Source organism: Sus scrofa, chromosome 15, assembly GCF_000003025.6.
Source record: "Sus scrofa isolate TJ Tabasco breed Duroc chromosome 15, Sscrofa11.1, whole genome shotgun sequence".
Lineage (NCBI taxonomy): Eukaryota > Metazoa > Chordata > Mammalia > Artiodactyla > Suidae > Sus > Sus scrofa.
In genome coordinates, this window is record NC_010457.5 from 63,190,659 (window position 1) to 63,213,274 (window position 22,616).

The following is a 22,616-nucleotide window of genomic DNA, read 5'->3' on the forward strand; positions in this document are numbered from 1 at the left end:
GTTTTTGGAAACTCTGCATATATCTACAATCTATTTTCTGTCATTTCTTAAAAATTAAAGATAAGTTAATTTTAGGAAGGTGATGAATAAGTGGGAATGTGACAGATACACATAATTCTGGTCATAACTTTTAATATGCTTTAGAGATCAAAGAAAATGTCAAGAAAAAAATAGGGAGTTCCCGTCGTGGCGCAGTGGTTAACAAATCCAACTAAGAACCATGAGGTTGTGGGTTCGATCCGGCCCTTGCTCAGTGGGTCAAGGATCCGGCGTTGCCACGAGCTGTGGTATAGGTCGCAGACGCGGCTCGGATCCCGTGTTGCTGTGGCTCTGGTGTAGGCCGGTAGCTACAGCTACGATTCGACCCCTAGCATGGGAACGTCCATATGCCGTGGGAGCAGCCCAAGAAATGGCAAAAAGACAAAAAAAAAAAAAAAAAAAAAAAGAAAAAGAAAAAAATAAAAATCTAGGAGAATACTAGTAGTTTCACTTTTTTAACTGGTAACTTTAGTCTTTTTTTTTTTTTTTCTTGTGCTCAGGAAAAAAGAAGTTCCATATTTTTTGGAGCTGTTTTAAGACATTTAGTAATAAGCTACAAACACTTTTAGCTGGTGGAAAAGCTGGTCTCACAGTGTAAACAATACTTCTTGGTTTTAGAAGAGGGGGAGCTAAAGGCCAAAGGGTAAATTCCACTTGTAACTTGCTGCATATTTTTGTGGGCAGAATCAATGCCAGAATGGTCAGCAGCCTTCACACCACCAGGCTAGCTTATTGCTTATGTGACCAACTTCCCTAAGATATGATAGAAAAGTCACTCTGAAAAACTAAATGTATTGATAAGTTACAAAAAATTAACCCTGCCTTATTTTTGTTAGATTTATGATTTCTGCATTGCTTCATGAAAATCTGCTTTGTGAGGTTTTGTCTTTGTTTTATTCAGAGTGTAGGAAGAGAAGGAGGATGTGAGGAAGAAAAAGCCTGTGAAAGAGTTTGTTTATACCATTTGTTCTTATTGTTTAGAAGAATTTTTAAGCCATTATGGAAAAGGCCAAAAATAAGAAGAAGGAATAATTATGAAGACAATATTTTTAAGATTCCTTTTGAGAATAGGGATAAAGAAAAAATAAGCCAGTTATAAAGAATGTCTCCCCAAACCCAGGTTTCCTGTCTAATTAGATTCTGGCAGAAGTTACATTCTAAAGCATTCTTCAAAACATTTGGGAATTTTTAAAAATCTCTCTACAGGGGGCTGTATTGGCAAGCACAGGCCCAACAGTGAAGAAAATGATGGAATCAATAAGACATCCCAAGTCAAAAGAGTAACATTCTGGTACTATACCTCCCAAGAGATGTGTCTTTTGCATATTAACTGGAAGAAGCAAAGCCCCAAGAGCAAGAGAGGACTACTAAATGTCGTGCGATATACTTTGTCTTTATTCAAAGCAATCTGTAATTATTATGCTCAATAACTATTGGTAACATTTACCTGGGGAGGTAAAATATTTGGGGCAGAGATTAAACATAAGCCTCTACTATCAAAGTGTGAAACTCAAAGAACACTGAGTGAGAATTATTTGCATTATTTTTTTCTGCATGATTTAGACCAATAAGTGTTTCAAATGAAAAATTAAATTAAAAATATTAGTCAAGGTAGATTAGTTTCCAGTTTACATGTTAGGAGCTTGGAAGTTGCCACCATGCTCTAATAAGTAAAAAGCTAAATAGACTAAAAAGTCCACAGTTCTTAGATCTGTAAGAGAGTGGGGAGACACGTAAAACTGTCCATGAGATTGAAGAGATGGACAGGTAATGACAAGGATTTTCTACTAACGGTGGAGGGAAACAGTGCTGGTAGCAAAACCTGAACCGTAACTGATGAGTTGCTAGAGGATCAATGAGAACAAATCATAGAGTTAAAAACTCCATGGGGATCCAGGAATATGGGGACTCCCACAGTATCATGAGATTTACCTCTTAGAGCTTAACCATATGCCTACAGTTAATATTAGAAAAAATTTCCTCTTTCTTCCAGTAGTAGAAGGAAAAAGGAACCATTTTGAAATGCACCACGATACTCAGTTCTTAACAAAGCCTACCCTCAGGGGACGCTAGTTAACCAGAACCTATCCTGCTGGGGGATTATTAGAGCCTAACTAAAGTGGGAAAGCCCAATCCAGCCGTGTTATGATGCCTAAATTCTACATAATACAGGAAAACAAGAAAAGGAAATAAAATGTATAAATTGAGAAGGAAAAAATAAAGCTATCTTAGAGCACAGATAATATAAGCATCTATATGGAACTTAAAAGAACTGGGAAAAACACTCCTATAATTAATAAATGATTATAGCAATATTGCAGAGTACAAAGCTAATACACAAAGGTCAATTGCTTACCTATTTAGCAGCAATGAACAAGTGGAATTTGCAATTAAAAACACTATGCCATTTATGACAGTTCCCCCAAAATAAAATACTTATGTATAAAACTAGCACAATATAGAGAAGACCTATACGAGGAAAACTACAAAAATTTGATGAAAGAAACCAAACAATAACTAAATAAACAAAGAAAATTCCCATGTTTATGGATAGAAAGAAAACATTGTCATGATGTCAGTTCTTTTAAATTTGATCTATAGATCAATGTATTCCCAATCAAAATCCCAGCAAAGTATTTCATAGATAATGACAGATTCTAAAGCTTATATAGAGAGGCAAAAGACCCAGGACAGCAAACACAATGTTGAAGAAGGACTTCAAAGTTGAAGGACTGACACTACTCAACTTTAAGACTTACTATAAAATCTACAGTAATCATGACAATGTGGTATGGATGATGAAAGAAAAATTAATCAATGGAACAGAATAGAGAGTTCAGATATGGATCCACAAATATATAATCAACTGGCCTTTGACAAATGAACAAAGGTAATATAGTGGACCAAAGAAAGTGTTGTTAACAAACAATGCTGGAGCAACTGGACATACAAAAAAAAAAATGAATCTAGATGCAGATATTCACAAAAAGTTAACTCAAAATGGATCATGGGCTTAAAGGTAAAATACATAACTATAAAATGCCTAGATGATAATATAGGAGAAAACCTATGACCTTGAGTAAGCTGATGACCTTTTATATATAATACTAAGGGCACAACCCATGAAAAAAATAATTGATAAGATGAACTTCATAAAAATTTAACAACTCACACTCTGCAAAATACAATGTCATGAAAATAAGAAGACAAGACACAAACTGGGAGAAAATATTTGCGAAACACAGATTTGACAAAGGGCTGCTAAAAAAAAATATCCTAATATTCAACAACAAGAAAACAAACAACCTAGGAGTTCTCTTGTGGAGCAGCAGGTTAAGGATCTAGCATTATCATTGCAGCGGCTTGGCTCACTGCTGTGGTACAGGTTTGATGGTGCTCTGGGAACTTCCACATGCCATGAGAGTGGTTAAAAAAAAAATGATTTTATAAATGGACTAAAGACCTAAATACATACTTTACCAAAGAAGACATATAGATGAAAAACAGGCATAGGAAAATTTGCTGTATGTCGGAATTCATTAGAAAATTGTGAAATAAAGCAATGAGATACCAATAAACATGTATTAGAATGGCCAAAAGGCAGATCATGACAACACCAAATGCTTGTGAGCACACAGAGCAATAGAAACTCTCATTAACTGCTAGTAGGAATGTAAAATGGTAGAGCCACTTTGAAATACTGTTTAGTGATTTCTCACAAAACTAACATATTCTTCACATATGATACAGTAATTGCATGCCTTGATATGTCCCAAAAGGAGTTGAAAACTTTTATCTAGGCAGAAACCTGGACATAGATAGCAGTTGTTTATAGAAACTTTATAATTAGAAAAATCTGGAAGTAACCAAGATATACTTTAGCAGGTGAATGAATCAATAAATTGGTATATCTAGACCATGGAATATTATTCAGCACTAAAAAGATATAAGCTACAAAGCCATAAAAAAGAAAGCTTAAATGCATATTACTCAGTGGAAGAAGCCAATCTGAAAAGTCTACATATTGTATGATTCCAACTATATGACATTCTGGAAAATTCAAACTTATGGAAAAATTTTAAATTTTGGAAATTTTTAATGGAAAAATTAAAAATTTTGTAGTTGCCAGAGGCTGAAGGGCAGAGGGTGCAGGGAGAATGAATTAGATGGAAAATAGAGGATTTTTAGGGCAGTGAAAATACTGATGGTTACACGTCATAATACCTTCGACCAAATTCATAGATTGTACAAAACCAATAGTGAAACTTAATATAAACTATGGACTATGGGCAATCATGATGTATCAATGCAGGTTCATGAAAGAAATGTACCACTCTGGTTGGAGATATTGATAAGGGGGAGACTATGCATGTGTAGGGACAGGGGGCATATGTGAAATTGCTGTATATTTCCCCCAATCTTGATGTGAACCTTACATTGCTCTTAAAAATAAATTCTTATACACATATCCATTCTATGTATAACTGAATCATGTTGTTCTACAGCAGAAATTCTCACAACATTGTAAATGAACCATAACTTCAATAAAATTTTACAAAATGAAAAAATAATAAATTCTTAATAAAAAGCCAAAAACTCTAGCCAGTATTTTAATAATAATTTGTGAGTTGATACCTCTAAAACTATTCATCTATACTATGACTTGGAAGTCATTAATTACAACAAAAAATATTGAGGACTCCTAGTGGTAACTTTTATGAGTGAAGATATTTGAGTTCCAGCAGCATTCATTTTATTATTTGTGAGTTCATGGACAAATCACTTTGCAACACTGGGGTATATCTTTCCCATCAGTAAAATGAGGCCTTCCTGAGTTGTAAGGTTTTTCAAACCCTTGTGCCATAGACAGAATTAGGCAACAGTTGTATGTTGTCACTAATCTTCCTGACCTATTCTACATCAATTGTTTTTAGTCCTATTCAACCACAGGTAATCTGAGAAGCTAATTCAACACTAATGTGTTAAAGAGCAATGATGAATTTTTACTGTGTTCCACCTTTCAAATAACATTTAAAAAAAAAAAAGAAGTCTTAAACCAAAGTAATTTTCAAACATATTGAGAAATTTCAGTCAAATTAACTGGTTCAGAGAGAAAGTAATATTTTTCAATTCATTATTTTGCTTCCTAAATCTGTCTACACTCGTTCCTTTCTTCATCCAAGTTTCTGTATCTTACATGATACTATCTTAGCCTGGGCTATATTAATAAAATGTCTCAGACTGCATGATTTAAACAACAGAAATTGACATTTTTTTACAGTTCCCAAGGCTAGAAATCCAATATCAGATTTTCTCACCATTTGGTTTCAGGTGAGGGGTCCTTCTTGACTTATAAAGACCTCCTCCTCACTATGTCTTACATGACAGAGAGAGAGGGAGGAAGAGAGAGCAAGTCTCTTGTGTATCTTCTTCTAAGGATATTAATCATGGGCTCAGGGCCCCACATTTAACTTTCTTAACTCCATAAGGCCTAATCTTCATTATAGTCACATGGAGCGAGGGTTCAACATATGAATTTTGGGCAGACACAAATATTCAGTCTACGACACAATATTAACATCTAGTTTGGCAACCAGGTTAGAAATTGATATCTGCCTCATTTTGTTCATAAAGTTCGATTGAATTCTTCCTCAAAATGTGTTTTGAATTTTGCTTCTTCCCTTCTTATAAACACTTGTCACTTTGTTGCATTTTTCCATACAGCCATACAGATACAATGTTCTTTATGAAATGACAATGGATTTCTAATGACCCAGGTACTAATACTCAATGTGTGTGCATTCACATATGTGGAAAGATGCACAGTGTGTGTATGCGTGTGTATACTGGAGGTAGATGCAAAGGCCTTGGCGATTGGTGAAGATGAGTCAAATCAAAACACAGGATGAGCTTTTTCTAAACATTTTTTTTCCTGGAAGCTCTCCTCTCCATATCTAAGCTTTAATTTTTTAAGCTGTTCCCTAGATAGAGCTCATAGTCAACTTTCTCTCTCCTCTTTAGCCCAACTATGATGCCATACCATATTCTAAATCACTGAGGTACAGAATAAGTTCTCCATTCTGCTGAGATTTATTTCAGAGAGTGACCATATTTTACCCTTTGGGGCTATGTGACTTATAGCACACATGAACACTCCAGATTTCAACTACCCTAGACTAGTCATAAGTACTAAATATCATCCTACAACAGTAGTTTCCAACATTTTTCAGTATCTGAACTGCTTTACATTTTTTAATCATTATTAAAGAAATCAAAGAATTTGTGTTTATTTAGATTCTACCTATGGATAGTTAGCATAGTAGAAATTAAAACTGTAAACTTCTTAAAACACAAGACTATCCAGCATACATTCTATTAGTATTCAGAGTAATGATGTAACCACATGTCATGTAGCCTCTGGAAAATTCCATGGCACTCAAGGGAGAATGACAGTAAGAAGTCCAAATAACATCCCAGCATACTACAAAAAGAATTTGACTTTGCAGACTTCTCAGAAGACGTTTCAGGGGCCTATGGGTGTTTAAATTACACTTTGTGAGTCATTACTGTAGGCTATTCATAATTACTAAATATCGGTCTTGAAACTTTTCACTCCTGAAATCACTTCATCCTCAATTTTACTTTTCCCTACAGGGTCTGGCTTAAGTGCCAATTTCCCTATAAAGCATTTGTTCTTCTAGTTATTTCATAACAGCGAAAGTGGTAACAAAAATATTGGTAGAATCTGTATTAATTAAATAAAAATACTTATTAAAATAAGTAACCATATACTTATATTAACTTCTATTATTAGGAAAATAAAATCTAAGGGTAGAAAGTAGCCAGACCGTCTGATGTGTGTAAAAGAAACAGAAGAGTTGAGGATGGCTAAAAGCTTTGTCCTGAGCAACCAGAAGCATGACGTTTCCATTGATGGAGAAGTGGTAGGCTATGAGGGACGGCAATTTAGTGCAAGAGGGATATAAAGAGCTCGTTAGCGGCAGATCAAGTGTTAGAGGTCTAATCAAGATGTTGAGTACTAATTTGGATATATGAGTCAAGACTCTAAGGGAGACATTTTTTAGGAGATATAAATTTGGGAATCATCAGCATATGTGACTGGATGAAATTACCAAGAGAATGAGTATAAATAGAAAAAGGAAGAGATCTAAAATCAAGCCCCAGGACTTTCCAGAAACTGAGGTCAAGGAGATGAGATGGAGTAAGCAAAGGGGACAGAGAAGGAATGGTCTCAGAGGGAGGAGGAAACCAAATGATTGTGTACTGTAGAGCAAATAAATAAATGTGTTTCAGGGAGAGAAGGATCAAAAATATGCAAATGCTGCTATTAGGCCCAAGGATGCACTGTATGATCTTATAACCCCAGAGGCATGGTTCACAAGTGCTATCTTGATGTCTGAACAACTACAATCAGGTACTGGGATCTTACTAGGTGCTATTATAGTGATAGTTGAGAAGTGATAATTGCATTTAGCAATATGGAGGTCACTGGTGGCCCTGATAAGAGCAGTTTCATTGTAGTTGAGGACAGATTCTTCATTGAAGCATATTCAAGAGAACAGGAGATGCTAAATTGGAGAAAGTACAATCCTTTCAAGCAATTTTGGTACAAATGAGAGCAAAAATAGGATTACTAGAAGGGGACATGTTTTCTAATAAATAAATTGTGATGATAAATTATATTTTCTGAGTGTAGCTTTGGCTTTAACTTAAAAGTTTTCAGTGTGCAAGCACTTGCTTTGTCATTCATTCCAAAACTGTTTGCTATCTTAATTGAATTTTCATCTTTATACCTAAGAGTTATGTAGAATGTTTTAAAATGTCCCATTAAGTGGGCTATGAGACATTTCTTTTGTGATTTATTTTACTTTTATCATCTAATGATCAAATATTAGTTTCTCTTATTTTTGTATACTAAAATTTTCTAGGGATTTTCTTTTAAATTGCCCATATGTTTTATTTAAGTATAAGTTGATTTACGATATTATATTAGTTATAGGTGTACAGTCTAATAATTCAGTATTTTTTTCTTTTTACAGTTGTACTTGTGGCACATGGAAGTTCCTGGGCTAGGGGCAAATGGAAGCTGCAGCTGCAGACCTACACTACAGCCACAGCAACACAGGATCCAAGCCAGATCTTCAACCTACACCATAACTTGCAGCAACACTGGATCCTTAACCCACTGAGTGAGGCCAGGAATCAAGCCCATATCATCACAGAGACAGCACTGGGTCCTTGACCTCCTGATCCACAACAGGAACTACTAATTCAGTATTTTTAGATATACTCCACTAAAATTTATTATAAGATAAGGTGCTTATCTAAAATATTATTTAAATTATTTTAAAATGTTACTTAAATCCACTTTATTTTTACTCACTTTTTGTTGACTCATTTTGTCTATGATAGAAATAGGCTGAGACCAGCACATGACAGTGCCCGTCTCATTTAATGCTTTTTGTTTGACTTTTTTATCAGAAATTATATTGCATAAATAATGGCCTTTAAATACTTTTTCATTTTCTTTTCTTCCATGTAATTCTGTTTTCTGTGGGGTTCATATAGCATATAGCATGCTTTTTAAAAGAAAAAAAGAAAATGAGTTCCAATCATGCCTCAGTGGTAACGAAACCAACTAGGATCCATGAGGATGAGTGTTCAATCCTTGGCCTCGCTCAGTGGGTTAAGGATATGGAGTTGCCATGAGCTGTGGTGTAGACTGCAGACATAGCTCAGATCCTGCGTTGCTGTGGCTCTGGTGTAGGCTGGCAGCTGTAGCTCCAAATTGATCCCTGGCCTGGGAACTTCCATAGGCAGTGGCCCTAAAAAGCAAAAAAAAAAATAAAATAAAATAAAAAGAAGAGAAAAAAAAAGAAAAATCAAGAGTCTCAATGTTTAAAAGGATTGCTTATTCCATTAATATTTATCATGGATTTACTGGTCTGTCTGAGGTTATTCCTGCTGTGCTCTTTTATGTGCTCTTCTTAACACTTTTTCCTACTATTCTTGCATTTTCTTCCCTTTCCTGCCACTGACTGGATTGCTCAAGTTTTCCTTCTCCATTTTTCCTTTATTTAGCTATGGCTTTACAAGTTATACATCCATTTCTATTCTCCTGTTAAAATTTTAAACAGTGTATTCAAACCATAAAAAATGATTTCTAAGAGTTGATCCATATCAGATTGTTCTCTTCCATGAGACAACTAAAATAAATGAAATAACTGCTCTTTTACATATCCCCTTTCCCTAGCTTTTATATGTGGGGACACACAAGGGTAAGATGTGTTGTATTTTTTTTAATTTCAGACCCAATTTTTTTGACTTTTGTTATCTTTGAACTTTTACACAGGGCATTTAGTATTTGTAGTTCAGTTCTTTGGAAGATAGGATTTATAATCAAATATGGGTCTATCCCACATTGTCAGCATTTTATTATTATCATAACACAAAATAAAGCTGTAGTAATTCTTGGTGTTCATTTGTTGCATAAATATACACATTGATCAATGAAAGAGAACAGAGGATTCCAAAAGAGGCAAATTCTTATGTTAGCATTTAAGAATCTGAATTATTTAGGGAAAATGGTGAGTGACCACATGATAATTGCTATTTGGAAAATATAAAGTTCAATCCCATAAACATATACAACATAAACAAAAGGGTATTTCAGATAAGTAAGAGGGACAATGTAAAATTTGTTAAATATGACACATTTGGAAAAATCTTGAAAATATTTTAATAGTCTAAAAAATGGAAAAGTCTTTTCTAGTAAATTACATACTCTAAAATCTATAGAAGGAACATTTGATATATTTGGCCATGTTTTAATACTTCTGTATTTTAAAAGATTTTATGATCAAAGATTAAAAAGCAATGCACTAACTACAAAAACAATTTTAAACACATACAAGAGATATAATATTTGTAACAAGAAGACATCAAAAAGAAAAATACAGTGCAACAGAAAATGAGACAAAAATAAAAAAATTATTCGGGGCAGAAATATAATTAGCCAATAAATACAAGAACATATTTCAACCTCACTAAGAATCAGGTTAAGGCAACATTAAAACAAGATTTATGTTTTATCCAAAAATGATAAAAAAGGTTTTTCAATATTAATGACTAGTTATGAAAGGTGAAGTCAGAGATGTAGACCAGGACCAGTTCACATAGGGCTACATAGGCCATAGCATAAAGTTTGGATTTATTCAAAGTACAATGAGGAGTTCACTTGTACAGTAGGTTAGGGATCCAACATTGTCCCTGCAGTGGCTTGGGTTGCTAGTGTGGCTTGGGTTTGATCCCTGGCCCAGGAACTTTCACATACCATGGGTGCGCCCCCGCCTCCCAAAAAAATACAATGAAATGATTATTGGAGGCTTTTCATCAGATAACATAATTTGATTTGTGACTGGAAATGTCACTTTCATTCCCACAAAGAGAATGAATTGTAGGGGACAAAATTAAAACACAAAGTCTAGTTAAGAAAATGATACAGTATTCCAATGACAGATTACAGTGGAGTGCATCAGCTGTGGACATAGGATTCAATGAGTTTAGCCAATACTTAGGAAGCAAAACAACAGAACCTATTGTTATGTGGAATGTGAGAAAGATATCAAACAAGATTCCAAAATTTTGGATTTGAGCAATCAGGGCAGGTTGTGGAACAATTTTTTAAGACTGAATAGCAAGAGGAGCTGTTAAACCTATGGGAATCAATAAGTTTTTATCATCTTAAGCTTGAGTAATATTAATTATAATAAAACTAACTTGTATAATACGTAATGTTTTAAACTCTTGTTTTATATTAAACTCATTTAATCTTCATAAAATCCTATTAATAGACAGCTCTTGCATATCCAAGTGAAACCTTAAAGAGGCAAGCTGAGAGACAGGAGAGTAATTTTCATATCGATAACATTTTATATAGATAGTTTTTTAAAGCTATGGTTCTCAATAAGACTTTCTACTGTTCTGGGTATCTGCTGATACAAAACAGCAACCAATATAAACAGTCAGGGATTCTGTGGTTTGATAATTCAGACAGTGCACAGTGAATATGGCTTTTTCTCCAGAACGTCTGGAAATGGCTTAGGGGTAGGGAACCTTCCAAAGGGCCCTTCCCTTACATGTCTGGTACCTGATGTGGTCAGCTAGAAGAATGTAGTTAAGATCTGGACTGTAGCATGTACGCATTCTATTTTTGCACATTTTCATGCTCCATCATAAGTGACTAGACATAGTTCCCAGTGCTACACAGCAGGATCTCATTGCTAATCCATTCCAAAGGCAATAGTTTGTATCTATTAACCCCAAGCTCCCCAACTGCCCTACTCCCTCCCCCTCCCCCTTGGCAACCACAAGTCTATTCTCCAAGTCCATGAAGATATCAAGAAAAATTAAACAATATTTTAACTGAGTTTGAAGAGGTTTATAGTTATAAATTTAGCTGAATAAGAATCTTGATTATTTTATGGCTTTCCAACTTTATCTGATTATTATAAGAGAATTCTTATTGCTAGATAGATAGATAGATAGATGATATAGATATATAAATAGTTCTTTGTTCTAAAGAATTGCATTCATCTCATAGCAAATTGTTATTGGAAAAAAATATTTGCTCATAAAACCTACAGCAGCCACTAAAATGTAATCAATCTTTCTCTAAAAAAACTGAATATTCATTCACAGTTCACCAAGCCTCTCCCAGGATAAAGCAGTAAAATTGATCTATTCCTTAGATTTTTATCACTACTAATTTTATCTGAGAAAAAAAAAAAAAGACAAAAAAATATTTCTTCACTCCCATTGTCAGTCTTAAGCAGGGCTTAGCACTGCTCTGTTTTCTTCCTCAACCAATGACAAATGGTTTGAAAAAGTATTATTGTAATCTGTGAAATCACTAGACAACAGACCAATGATGGAATGCCCTTCCATACAACACCTCTTGAAATTTCTAATAAAAATTTCATATCTGGAGCAGCTTAGGTCTGACAGACAGCCCCAACATGAAATGCCAATGTTTATTCATTTAGTACCCTCCTGCCTTTAAAGGAAGACACTGGCTTTTGTCCTCATGCAGTGAAGAGTGTGTGCTTACATTTTCAGACAGCATTTGACAAAGTTCCACATCAGAGATCAAGGTCTTGGTAGAGAGATTGAGGTCTACAAAAGGAGGAAAGGAGAATGGACATAAATGTACATAAAATGGATTGAATGTTGGCTAAAGGGCAGATGAGGGTACGATCATAAATAGAAACTTTTTCATGGTGGCAAAAGACAACTGGAGAGATATTACTGGATCAGTTTGAGAATTTCACTTATTTATTAACTATTATTAACCATGAATTTGGCAATTGAATAGAAAGGAACTTATCTGGTTCTCTAAATATAATTATGTTGGAAGAATGAAGAATAAAACTGAAATTCTATTTCCTAAAGGAAAAAACAACATTGAATTGTGTGATATATAGCTTATAAACAGATACAAAGTAACAGGGCTTTAGGTTGAAATGTTAATCTATATGTTTTGGAGGTTTTTTGTTTTTGTACTCTACTTCCTAACTGCTATAAAGAGGAGAAAACAGGTAAATCGAAAAGAGAAAGGAAAGTAAAAGTGGAGAGTCCATAAAATGGAAATGGAGAGGAGAATTTTTTTTTCAAGAAAACCAGGAAATTATGGACTCAGCACTCAGCTGTCATTGTGGACTCCTTGTCCCTCTAAATCATCAGCCATTGTCGGGTTTTCAGGTAAAATGCAACTTACCAGTTATGCTTAAATTTCAATAAACTAATGACAAATATGTAGTATAAGTATGTCCCAGGCAATATTTATGGAATGTAGTCACACTAAAATGTATTTGTAATATACCTGAAATTCAACTTTACTTGGGTGTCCTGTTTTCTTGTTATTGTTTTTTTCTAAATCTTGCAACCTTAACCCAGAGACAAGCTGCCGTCCAGCGGTTCTGGAGATCTGTAAGCCCTCTGGGGAAAGAATGGGACATTTGGGTACATTATTGGGAAAAAAACAAAAAACAAACCCTGGTTAGGAAGAAAGTGGATTCAAACAGAACCAATCACCATTATAAAATAAGATTTCTGTGAGTGCCCTTTGAGTTTATCCTCTTTAAAGAAGCTGACTCCCTGCTTTACTTTTCCTGCCCTATTCATTGTGAATATGACAATTTATATTTAAAAATATTTTTCTGTAGCTAACATCATAATTTTTTTCTAGTCTTGAGGATATTTTTGTGTTTTGCTTTCTTTTTATAGAAAAATTATTTTAGGTAACTTTAAACATATAAGAGCAATTTCAGTCAATTTGAACCTAAATTAAGTACCTCAAACTTTCTAACACTACAAGACAATTTTAAAAAGCCATGTGATATTGTCAGGAGAGACAGGAAATTCAGCTTCTGTCTCTCCTGTCTGGTATCATTGCATCTTTGAATAAGAATGTGACTTTTTTGGCCTCCAGTTTGCTTACATGTAAGAAAACAACATTGAAGTAAGTAAATTACATGAAAACTATTTTCTAAGTCTTTAGACTTTAAAATTGCAAAAATGGAAAATTTGATACCTACATGGTAGATTAAAACTTAAAGTTGATCTTTTTTCTTTGATACAGTCCTCCAATCTTTCACTTATAGTTTCAAGGCCTATGCAACCTGAAATATATGGCAGTCGAATTCCAAAATTCAGTCCCAGGACTTGCATTTCCAACAATACAACTGACTGACCATTATAAAAACTCCCCTGCTATGAAAAACTTATTAAAAATGTGTTAAATATAACACAAGGCCTTTTATGTCGATAGCTGAGTCATGAGACAGTGAGTCATCTCCAGGGGCAGAAATTAGAGGAAAGTTGAAAATCAGAAATGGAAGTGAACATAGGACTTAGATGTCCTGATTGTGGGTATGAATTTAGGGGTGGTGTTTAGTTATTGATAACCTTGGTAACCAAGGGGTTGGGATTTGGTGGACATTAAGGAACAAATTATAAAAGTCTGGATCCAAGTGATCTCAAGATTTCCAATTAAAACACCATAAAAAGCCAAAATCCTGGAAAAGATACTCCTCACTGAAAGATTAAACTTTAAAATAAATACTTTCTGCCAAAGAGAGATGAAGAGAAAGTATATCTATCATGACACTGGCATTTCATGCAAAACCAATTCTCATTTAAGAATTAAATCTATCCATCTACCTACATATATACACATATACTGTACATTCACATACCTACAGTGTATGTGTGTGTATATATTTCCCAGGAAACAAAATTACGATTTAATCAAAGAACTTCCAACACCTCCAGGGTGGGTCTTGGGAAGGGTGTGTGTGATCTACGTTTGAAAGGAAGAACTTAATTGATTTGGTAAGAAACTAAACTCTGACAGGAGTAGCTTACATGTTCACCAAATAATGTTCCTTTTCCTTCTGTTCACATGGTTTCCCAGCCTCCCTTGTAGTCAGGTGTGGCTTTATCATGACTTAGGCCTATAGAATCTAATCCAATGGTGAAAATGAGTCTGTATCTATAGCACCTAATACAAAGCCTTTATAATAGTAGGTATTCAATATAAAAGAATGAACGAATACCTTCCTCTCCTATCTCACATTTCTTTTTGATTCAGTTACTCAATTAATACTGATTGAGGACTCCACTCCTTTTTGGCCTCCTGGGACTTCTCCACTTAAGGACTAACCCATCTCTTTCCTACAATATCTTATGGGTCACAATACTTTGCACCTCCTCACTACTATAAGAATTCCCACCATGTCTTCCTATTTTTCCAAATTGACAACTATAAGCTGCTAAATCATTATGAGGGCATTCTTGCCAATTTATTTTTGGCATAATTCCCTAATCTAAGAAATGCACTTTGGTGAGGATCTCTCCAGTTGTGCATTAGTTTTAGTGAGGATTTGTGCTTTCTGATACAATTTTCCCATAGGGGTTATCCTGTTGCCAGCAGTTGACAATAAGCCATTTAGGCAATATTTTATTAAAATGTATCACCTTAAGTATAGTCTCTAGGAACTGCATAAAGCAGGCTTTGATATCTTGATAAAAACACAACCGCAATGGGCAGTCTTAAAAACACCTCTTTGAAAAGTGAAAGGTTGCATGGTATATTGCTATACCAAATTTAAATTTTCCATATCTGAGGTATCTTCAGAGCAATATCACTGTTTATCTTCCCTCATGTGGTCCAAAATTATCTGGGAGCAGTCTGAAAAGAATTTTAAAATGGTAAATATATGCGTTCTTTGAAAATAAACAAACACTTTTTAGACATGACCAGTTACTTAAACACACTATCTATCATTATAATGAAAACCCTAGTCTTTTCCTAACACACAAAGCATTATCGTTTTGGCTTATGAATTTGGCTGTGACAGAGCCCTCCCCCCTTTCATTTTATATATTCTTTGAACATCATCCCCTGCACTGTCCTGTGTATAGACTAATTAAAAGAATAATATTACATTTCATTTTCCTATTTTTATCAAAAGTGATTATCTTTAACAAATTCTTTAAATTGTACTGCTTTTGTATCAGTGATTAATGTATTGTGCCTGGTTCTTCTTGCCTGTTAATTGTTTTATACAAGTGGATGCTAATATAAGCAATAGGGTTTTATTAATGTCCCAATCAAATATATTGAAGCATATATGTGTTAAATACACGAGTGCTAAATAGGTGATCTTTCTTAAAAGAACATTAGGTTTTGAACATTGATCCATATTTACTAATTACTGTCTCTTTCAAAGCATTTCAGCAAGATGATTAAAAATTGTTTATATTTTATCATATAAAACAGTATATCTATTAACACATAGATTTATTGAAACAGAATAAGTGAAACCCCAACCTTTAAAGATACAAACTTGAATATAAACATATTTATAATTCAATCCATATTTATTTAAATGCATCTTCTTTTAATACGTATTTTAAAATAAAGCCTTTCTTCACCAAGTTATAACAGTATATCACCTAGAATTAAATAAGTTCTACTGAAACCTAAAAAAAAAAATAAGATAAAATCAAAGTGTAGTTTCCATTACCAAGAAACATCCCAAAATTAAATTTGGTTCAAGTATCAATTATAGGGACTCAGAGACACTACAGAAATTTTTGAAAATTTTGAAAAAAGGATTAGCAGAAATAGAATAAAATGTCGATGTCAATGTAATTATATCAAACAATATTCAACTCTTTCTTTCCTCAATTTGCTAATATCTCTCACCTTGAAATCTTATCACAATGTTTTTCCCGCTTAACAATGAGTTGCTATCCATGAATGAATTAGATCTGATCTTAGACAATCTCTAAAAATTCAGTTATTTAGTTCATTTTTACTCATATTTATTTAAATATGGTATTTTTAATGTCAAAAAATAGGGTATGAGGATGGATGGCAGCCTGTTCAAAACAATTTTCAATAATCATCAGGTACAGATGGTTCATGGGCACAATAAGCAAAGAGTTAAAAATCAATAGGAAGAAAAGATGAACCATCTATGGTAGTTTTAAAATACTGGGTTTAAATACTTTGTTTAAAAGTCTTTGCCACTCCTCCCAGTGAGAGATCAGGTCTATGAACCTTCCCCTAGAATTTGGGCAGCCTTGTGACTACTTAATCAATAGAGTTGGGCAGAGTAATGCTGTGTAAATACCAAGGCTGAATCATAAAAGACAAGGCAGCTTCACCAGAACATTCATTCTTGGGACTCTGACCCTCTGTGTAATATCCACCTGTTCTGAGGATGCTCTGTAATGGGGAAGCCAAGCTACATGGAGAGAAATTAAGTATGTGTTCTGGTCAGCAGTCCTAGTCTTTGAGTCACCCCAACCCGGGTGCCAAGCATGAGTGTGAACGAGTTTGTGCATGTACTAGTATTAATTGTGTGAATTAACACAGGTGTATTTTAGTTTCCTCTGCAACTATAACAAGTTACCACAGATTAGTGGCTTGAAACAACACAAAGTTATTTTCTTATAATCTGGAGGTCAGGAGTCCAAGATGGGCTTTGCTAGGCTCTGCCACAGGATTACATTCCTTCTGGAGCCTCTAAGGAAGGCTGTGTTCCCTTGCCTTTTCCAGCTTCTAGAGGCTGCCTGCATCCTTGATATGTAACCCCTTCCTCTATCTTCAAAGCCAACAATGTCTTTCTCTCATCACATCACTCTCAACATTTACTCTTTTGCCTCCCTTTTCCACTGACCAGGATGCTTACGATTACATTGGGCCCAGCAAGATAACCTAGAATAGTTTTCCCACCTCAGCCTCCTTAACATAATCACATCTGCAAAGTATATTTTGCATATAAGATAGCATATTCATAGATCCAGGGGATTAGAACATGGGCAACTTTGAGACCCATTATTCTGCCTACCACAAACTGATATAGCCAGGACGAGCTTTATTATTAGCTGGGTCCAGTGTAAAATGAAAAAAGCAGCCACAGCAGGTCAGTCCAGGGCCCTTCTAAGTACAGAGCACTGTAGGACCATCATGTTGGACATCCACCCATGAAAAGTCCCCTAGGCACAGCCCACGGGTATCACATCACTCACATCACATATCATCACTCATACCAGTCCCCACAGCAAAGGTCCCAGATGTCATGGAGCAGGACACTCTGCTATACCTTTCAAAATTTCTGACCATCAGAATGCAATAACACAATAAAATAATTCTTTCGAGCTGTTACATTTTAGTGTAATTCAGCATACAACAATGGTAAATGGAACACCATCCCATAGAAATAAGCTTATATGACAAAAACATTCACTTCTCAGGAGCAAGAATGAAAACAAATAGCTAAAATATATAGAAAAAAATTTCAACTTATTAGCAAAGAAATGCAAATTAAACAATAATAAAGTATCAGTCTGACCCTTTCATAGTGCCAAAGGATTGAAAACATCTCATGTTATTGAGAGGGTGAAGAAATTTTGGTGTGTTTGTAAGTTTGTGCAAACATCTTAGAAGGGCAAATTGTTAATACCCAAAGACATTTAAATGTGTCCCCTGACCCAGTAATTCCACTACTGCAAGAATCCTCAAAACATCTGGTCAAGGTTACTAGTCCAAATATTTTTACTGTAGCATGATTCGAAACTGGAAAAGAAAGACAGCCTAATAAATGTATAATAACACGGAGAAGGTTGCATAAATTATGATACAGCATTATTATGGAATATGATATAGCCCACAAAGATTCTCACAGTAAAAACTGATATGGAAAGATACTTTATATGTAGTATTAAATTAAAAGAATAATATATGCACAGTAGTTCCTATTTAATCCTGTTTTTGTAAAAATATGTATATTGATTTCTGTATAGAAAAATACATACCCTAAAAACTTAACTGTTAACTCTAAAGGAGGGAGATTGGGAGGTAAGAAAGGGAATAAATGAGGTTATAATAGGCTTGGTTCTGAGGAAATGGTCTGATTCACCTATGTTCCTCAAATAATTAAATTATTAATAACTTTTATTTTTACTCTCAAATGTATTCCAATGTGGATAAGATGATCACCTGAGAAACAGGGAGTCTCACTTCTTATTTTATGTACTTCTGTATTGTTTGAATTTTCTAAAACTTTTATTTGTTACCTTGTCACACACACATACACATATTTTTGAAGGACAATTTGGCAGGAGCTTTAAAATTTTTTAATATTTTCTCACATTGATTAAGTTTTTTTCCCTTCCAGAGAAGAAGCAGGTACAGAGATTTTCATTTTAACTTTTTTTTTTTTTTGTAGTAACGAAAAAGTGGAAACAAAATAATGCTGACTGGTAGGAAAAACTTAAACCACACAAAATTCAGCAGAATATGTTTTTAAAGAATTCTTTAAAACAGTTTTTAAAGAATAATTGAGTAGATTAATATATACAGACATGGGACAATTGAGATAGAAAAAGAGACAGAGAAAGAGAGAGGGAGGGGAAGGAAGAAGGAGAACAGGATAGGAGATGGGGAGAATTTATATTGAAAAAATTAAAATAAACCCTTTACAAGAGAAATGAGTAAATAAAACATGATTCAGTCTCATAATGGAATAGCAATTAACCATGATTATATGTGTGTATCAATAAATATTAGCATGGGAATTTGTTATATATTCTTACCCTATGATTCATCTTTGTTTAAAAATAGATGAAAGCTATATAGACATAGAAAAAGCAATTTTAAAATACCTATGGCAGAATCATGAATGTTAGTTTTCAGCTTTGTATATGTATTTTGAATTCTTCTCAAGTATTTCTTGATAGGGATTTATGTTTAATCTTACAAATAATGGTGGGCTTTATATAAATCAATTTGCAATATTTTAAGCTTTCTGTAAGTCTCCTAAAATACAAAAACATAGCATTCAAGTTGTTTCTTTTTGTAACATTACTTTTTCCCTTTCAAATTTGCAATGCCCTTAATAAGATTAAATAATCTGACTTTTCCTATTATAAAGTCTATGCCTTTAAAGTTTTTTTCCTTTCAAAATGAGATGTGTGACATTACACATTTAAGATCCAGCTAAGTATTTTTGCCAAAATCAAGATTCCAGTTCTATTGCTTAAAATGCCTGTAACATTACCATGAAACTTCGCAAACCCAATGCAGATTTTTCACCTGTTGTATTTATTCTGCTTGTCATCTCCATTAACCCAAATTGAGTACTATAAATTTTCAGAATGTCTGATCATGAGGGGTTCCTAGGAAAGTGTATATAAACTAAATTCCCAGATTGTTAATGTGACATTCAAGGTCACTGGCAATCTGGACCAGACTAGTTTTCCAGCTTCATCTCCTGCCCCTTTCTTTGACTCATTCCATCCACTCTTCACTCATGTTCTAGCCTTAACTAAACACACGAAATTTTTTTTCCATTTTGATGCCTCTCTACTTTCTCTAGCCATAAAGTTTTCCTTTATGCTAATGAACCTGATTCGCAAATTCTCAACTAAGATAGTACACCTGCATCACCAAAGGAATTTTGTTGTCATTTGTTTTGTTTCATTGTGTTTTAATACAAAAGCCCCTTCCAAGGGACCAACTTAATCAGGACATTCAGGATGCAAACACGATAAAACTACAATTTTAAAAACACATACAAGTGATTTTAATGGATTAAAAGCCACTGACATAATGAAATGAAGAAATTCCTGCTTGACAGCACTGCTCTTTCCACACATATACCTAAAATTAATTATTTACTCATATCCATCACAATCTTATACCCATCTAACCAATTACAAGGTTCAATCAGTACAATAATACCCTGGGATATAATTTCATCCTTTACTATATCTGAAAATTCCACCCCTTTCCATTCTCATTCCTTCATTCTAGGGCCCAGCCCAACATTTTTAGACTATTGTGATAGCCATCTAATCACTTCCAGTCTTAATTTCCTTCTATCCTGAATTCACCAAAGAGAGGGAACTTTTTTAAAAAATAAATATCTCTTGTTATTTTTATGATTGAAACATTTCAGTTGCCTTCTATTAAGTAAAAGTCTATAAAGACCAATTACTTCAGAACCTTTATAGGACATGCCCGCCTGACTCATCCTAACCCCACATTCTCACCCATTGTTTACCTAATTCATCATTCAGGTCTCAAATATTATGTTCATTCCTTAACACTGCTCCACTCAGGCATACATGCCTCTAGATTAAATCTTCTTGTTATCTATTATCAGAATCATTGCTCATTCTTTTCATAGCCATCATAACATTTCCAAGTATGTGCTTTCCCATGTAAACTATAAACCACAAAAGAGCTGGAACCATACCTGCCTCCAGTGTACGTAAGAATTCAGTATTTGGGAAGTTCTCTGGTGGCCTAGTGGTTAGAACTTAGTGCTTTCACTGCTGTAGTCCAGATTCGATACTTGCTCTAGGAACTGAGATCCCACAGCAAGCTGTTGCATACTATACCAAAAAAAAAAAAAAAAAAGATGAAAGATTTCAGTATATAATGCATAAATAAATGAATAAACCAAAAAAATCAATGAGTCATTAATTCCAGTTACCAGATGTTTTGTTTTGTTTAAATACAATTTTAAAAATTTCAGAATGCCAAGTTAAATATTTTGACTTTATCTTCTTTTTTTTAAAGTGTCTTGTGTTCTCTCTACAGATGCTTAGAAGTTTCCAATGAAAATACTGATTATTATAAAATATATTTTATATAGATAAAACACAGTAATACATTTATGTGTAGTGTATCAGTCATGTAGTGGATCTACACACGATTATATACAAAATCGATTGATAACAAGGAACTACTATATAGCTTGGGGAAATCTATTCAGTACTCTGTGACATCCTATGTGGGGAAAGAATCTGAAGAAAAATGGATATATATGTATAGATGGCTAATTCACTTTGTTATATACCTGAAACTAATACAACATTTAAGTCAACTATATTCAAATAAAATTTATTTTAAAAAACTTAAAATGACAATAATAATATTCTTTAAAAATTAGAAATAAAATTATAATTCTTTTACATAATTAAATGGTTAAACAAGAAATGAAAATTACAGTTAACGCAGGGATCCAAAAAATAATAAATATAAAATCCACACAACTTGGCCTATGGAATTCAGTCAAAATGATATTCATGGTAAATTCACAGCTATGTAATGCTTTCATTTCTGAAAATAGGATTAAAAATTAATAAATATGCAGCTCTAGAAGGTAGAAAAAAATCAATATTAGTCCAAGGAATGCCAAGGAAAATCAAAGCATTAAAAACGAAAATTCTGGAGTTCCCGTCGTGGCGCAGTGGTTAACGAATCCGACTAGGAACCATGAGGTTGCGGGTTCGGTCCCTGCCCTTGCTCAGTGGGTTAACGATCCGGCGTTGCCGTGAGCTGTGGTGTAGGTTGCAGATGCGGCTCGGATCCCACGTTGCTGTGGCTCTGGCGTAGGCCGGTGGCTACAGCTCCAATTCAACCCCTAGCCTGGGAACCTCCATATGCCACGGGAGCGGCCCAAGAAATAGCAACAACAACAACAACAAAAGACAAAAAGACAAAAAAAAAAAAAAAAACAAAAATTCTGAATTAAGAATAATTTAATTATTCAATATGTCCAATTCCTGATTCTAATGAAATAGATATGCTATTGAAATAACAGAAAGAAAATAATGAAAAGTTACTTCAAAATTATAAAAGTTTTTATTGTTTAAAATTTTTAAATAAAAAATACAAAAACACTATACTATATAGAGTTATGAGTGGATTTGGGTTGTTTTTTATTTTTTCCTTTTTTTTTTTTTACTTTTTGCTTTCCCAAATTAATCATATTGTACTAGCGGATTTTTTCAATTTTTAAAGAAATAGATATATCCATTACTTTCTCCTGTCTAAGGTGAGCTTATTTTATTGCATTCATAAATCTTCCATTCCAAAACATTAAAATTTTCCAAATACAAAAAAACTAAATTCTTAACTATATACAGATAAGCAATGCTAAATAAAATAAGCATTATGAGAATTTGCCACAACA

At 33.9% G+C, this 22,616-nt stretch overlaps 1 long non-coding RNA gene across 1 annotated transcript in view; it reads right to left on the minus strand.

The window, feature by feature from the left end:
* Nucleotides 1-22,616, minus strand: part of LOC110257064 — a 245,680-nt gene that overhangs the window by 67,628 nt on the left and 155,436 nt on the right. Inside the window, exon 4 of the long non-coding RNA XR_002339238.1 lies at nucleotides 20,892-21,030. This is a non-coding gene — a long non-coding RNA (uncharacterized LOC110257064). The remainder of the gene's footprint in view (nucleotides 1-20,891; nucleotides 21,031-22,616) is intronic.